Source organism: Triticum aestivum, chromosome 3B, assembly GCF_018294505.1.
Source record: "Triticum aestivum cultivar Chinese Spring chromosome 3B, IWGSC CS RefSeq v2.1, whole genome shotgun sequence".
NCBI classification, from domain to species: Eukaryota; Viridiplantae; Streptophyta; class Magnoliopsida; order Poales; family Poaceae; genus Triticum; species Triticum aestivum.
Window position 1 is genome coordinate 810,115,307 of NC_057801.1, and position 4,246 is coordinate 810,119,552.

At 38.3% G+C, this 4,246-nt stretch overlaps 1 long non-coding RNA gene across 1 annotated transcript; it reads left to right on the forward strand.

Annotated features, from left to right (window-relative positions):
* Positions 1-1,410: 1,410 nt before the first annotated feature.
* Positions 1,411-3,867, forward strand: LOC123072583 (uncharacterized). The gene is made up of 6 exons (XR_006435263.1): positions 1,411-1,808; positions 2,013-2,125; positions 3,018-3,111; positions 3,576-3,612; positions 3,705-3,736; positions 3,776-3,867. It is a non-coding gene; the product is annotated as an uncharacterized lncRNA (long non-coding RNA).
* The last annotated feature ends 379 nt before the right edge of the window (positions 3,868-4,246 follow it).

Consider the following 4,246-nt stretch of genomic DNA (forward strand, 5'->3'; position numbering starts at 1 on the left):
ATACTTCATGATTGCGGTAGACACAAAATGCTTGGCAGACTAAAATAACTATGCCTCATTTCTATTATCAAGCTCTAAGTGTATATTGAGATGCCTTTGTACAATGAAAGATCCATGGGGTTGTTTGTTTACTTGTAGATTTTCGTGCAGATATTTGAATTGTGCAAATATTTAATTCGATTTATAATTTGTTGTCTCTTGATGTCGCTAATTTTGTATGAGCTGGAGGTGACCATTATCATGTTCTTTCTATTTTTTATAGACAATGTTTTCTTTCTAATATTTAGTTTTATTCCAAGATTAATGATGTTTTCACTCTGTTTTCAGATTGACAATTTCGCCGGGTTGCCGCCATCAGGTGCCGCGCGTTGTGATTCCAGATCGGCCGTAGGTCGCGTCCAAGAGAGCTGGAGTGGCTGCTGCAGTGAGGGCATCAGGGGAACCCATCCTGCTCGACCCCCCACTCTTGGCGGCTATCTGTAGAGGAGTAGAGATCGAGGATGGCTCCCAGTTCGTCGAGGAGACGCCCGACACGTAAGCTCTTTCTTCATCGTTTCCTCATATTCCATGGTGACCGGTGCTCATCCCTCTAATTCATGACTACTTATATTTTTGTGTTCTTATGCAGATAGGGTTAGCGAGGAGGAGGCTTCCTTCCATGACGATGCGCAGAGGAGAAGACAAGAGGATATGTGCTGCTAGATCTGACATGGAGGTCTCTGTCCACTCCTTCCATGCCACGAACCTCCAACTGGTTCTTCTTTTCAGTAGGATATGCAGTCCATACAGTCCATGTTCTGGCCTCTTTTTGATATGTGCATTACCGTGTTCTTCCTGTAGGTGCTATTCAATCCATCAGTTGCTAGCGGCCTGCTGTGATTAAGGTTTGCTCCCTTCCACTGCTATGTCGCTTGGTTTTATGGGCCATTCTTAGATCCCTTTGTTCTGCAGGAGGCCGTGTTATTTTGGTGTGCGAGAGAGATCTTGCAGGCTAGCAGGTACGCCTCCAACTTTATTGGTTCTATATATGTTTGCTATATTGACTATCTCTAAGTGGTTGTTGTTATATGTATTTCCCGTCCGCATGCTGGTTGTTTCCACTTGATCTATCTCTAGGTGGTTGATGTTATATGTGTTTCTACTGTGCTAAATTTCAGCATTATTACAGTAGCACATAGGATTTCTGTATTATTTGCATTTACTCCTGCTAAGAACATGTGTTTAATTTTTGTCTTATTTGCCCCAATTTACTGCTGATAAGAACATGTACAAAAAATCTTCTTCTACTGTTTCCTCTTGATGTTGAGAACAGATGCTTTGAACATGAGCATGTGGGCAATTTGGATTTGTCTGAAGAAGAGACAAAGAAAACAATCTCAACATGGTGGTTGTGCTAGGTGAGTTCCTCTTTGATGACATGTTGACGTGTTGTAAAGTTATCATTGTTGACGACAGTGCCATATCTAATCATGCCGGAGTGTTTTGCCTTGCGATGTTCAGCTTGTTCTTGTTTCTTAAATTTTTTTGTTAGCTTACTTTGTTAAGTTCCTCTTATGGCTGGTGGGAGGATTATTTAGCTGACCAAGTACAGTATGATGGTAATATCAAATCTACGATTATTAAAGCATCTTTTGTGTAGGTATCGTAAACAGACTTAGCGCTGTAGTATCTTTCAGAATCATTGTTAGGTTAATGATGTTGCAAGTTTCCCTTTGACAGATTTCTCAAGCATTGGCAAGGCTACAGTAACGAGGAGTGTCAGCAACTACAATTAATTCATTTATCCATGGAATTGGGATAACAAAAAGGTAAAATGGCATGCATGATCACTCTTTTAGAATGTAAAAAAATCTTAACTGGAACTTAAGAAAGTTGACACCGCATCTCTGGTTCATTCAACGAATTTTTCTGCTCTTCAGTTTTAACTTTCTATGACTGGTTGTGATAGTGAAGGTCGATATTTTGATCTCTAATGGAATTTTCATCTTCTTGATTTTCCTCTATCTATGTAGAGGTCTCAAGAAAGAGAAAATAACGTGTGGTTCAAGCAGCAAGAAGATAGCCAGCCTAAATGAATCAAAACAAGAACAAGCGTCGGGAATTTACAAATGAGGAAGTGTAGCTGGTATGGCCTCTCTGTTTTACCCGAAATCAACCAGAGGAAAAACTGCTGGACAATCATCTTCTTGCCATTTAATAGTTGACTTCCTGCCATGATTTGCTTCCTAAAAGAAATAGCAGTCAACTTGAAATAAGTAATTTATCTAGCTACAAATGCTTATTCTAGACTGATTATGTTTCTTCCAATTGCGGTCAGTGTTTTTTAGTTGACACTTTAGTCTACATATCTGCTAAATATTTACATGTTTGCATGGCCAGAAAAAAAATCAGATACTGTACTTAAGCATTAGTGATGGGTTAGTTATTCTACTTCTTTCGGCTAAATGTTTAGCAAGGACTGCATGTCTGAAACAACTAACTCGCCTTGCTTTTGGTACATTTTCCTTGTATATAACTCGCTTTTCTATTTCTCGAGGACAAGAACACCATATAGAGATTTGAGAGGTTGGCCCTGATTTTAGATACAATGCGCCTGATGGTTTAAATTTATTCTGCTCCTTACATCAGGGTCTGTGGTACTTTCAGACTTGAGGGAAGATTTTACTGTCTGATATAAATTAAATCATTTGTTTCTACTACATGTTAAAGGAGTTGGCCAATGTTGGCATGAAGCCATAAAAGTTAGCTGGATGTGGAGGAATTTGGTAGTGGTGGTGAATTGGCACCTTTTCCTTGCTTGCCATCATGCCATGATTTGAAATTTAGTTGTCAGGCTACGTAATTCACACCGAGACCAGCGAAAGGAATTCGTGCGCTAGCTCCGTCATACATTTGCGCCTCTAAACTTAGTTTGTTGACTAAATTGTGTAGTTCCCTTTTGCCGTTCTCTACTCCTTTTGCTGTTTTAATCGTAAAATATGATATATGATATAATGGTTATTTTGTACATCGAGCAGGTGATGTAATTACTTTCAATAGCGCTTCAGCTCTGCAATCGACAGTTTGACCTCTTGCTAGGGCAGCCTCAGCCAGTTGCCTCTTCTATTAAAGGTAAAGAACAAAAGCCTTTTTATTGATATTGCTGTATGGAAAGTTTACTGGAAATTATGATTCTAAGTGGGTGTGAATGACATGCTTTGTCTTGAAATAATGACATATGGAGAAACTATAGTTTCCATACTAAACTTGGTATTTTGATTCACACAAAGTTTCTGTCTACTGATGATTAAACTCATACTTGCCATATGAATAAAGTGACATCAAAAGGAAAATGAACAACGGAGAGAATTAAGTATGCCTTATAAGTATGTTTTCACTTAAGATAGATTTGAATGACTTCACAAATATTCCTGTCAATATAGATTGTAAAGTAGCAGTAGCCTATACAGATAGCTGCAGTTGTTGGCTACACATGACAACTTCATGTTATTCTGCGCTCACCATAATAATCATTTTTTTTGTTCCATGTAAAGTGGCATGCTTCTTTCTTACTAATTGTCAATTCTTTTGTATAGGGTCCCTCAGCTACTTATGCTTTGCTAGACAATGAGGGTATGTAGATAGCATGTATGGTTTTTACATTGTTTTGCGCAGGTTGAGATGCATCACATGATGTTTTCCTTTTACATTTATGGGTATTACAGAACCCTTTCTTTTTCCACAAGGGGCAGTAGCTGTGCCATTCGATTCAGAGGACAAAGAGTTGATCACAAAGGGGTATCATTCAGGATATATACACAAAAGAGTATAGAACCAAATTATATGATGTAATTGACCACTATTTCTATTAACTTCTCCTGTAGACAATGTTCACAAGTTCATGTATTAAGTACATTTTATTGTGTCACTTGTGTTTACTCCTTTTTTAATGCAAGTTTACTGCTGCTCGAAGTTCCTAATCGCAGACTCAACTATCTTGACCTACCGATGATCTAATTTGTGGCATTATTACCTTAAGAACGTATTTGCATTTAATTTCCTTTATTTATAGGGGTATAAGTTCTTACCAAATGTACTCAAATATACAGTTATTGAAAAAAATGTAAATGTTTTCAACACGAACATGGTTTTAAACGGGTCTTTGCGCCATTTGGCGCAACTGGTCATCTAGTTGGGACTAACTGTCCAGCATACATCCTCCAAGTACTCCCTCCGTCCGGAAATACTTGTCATCAAAATGGATGAA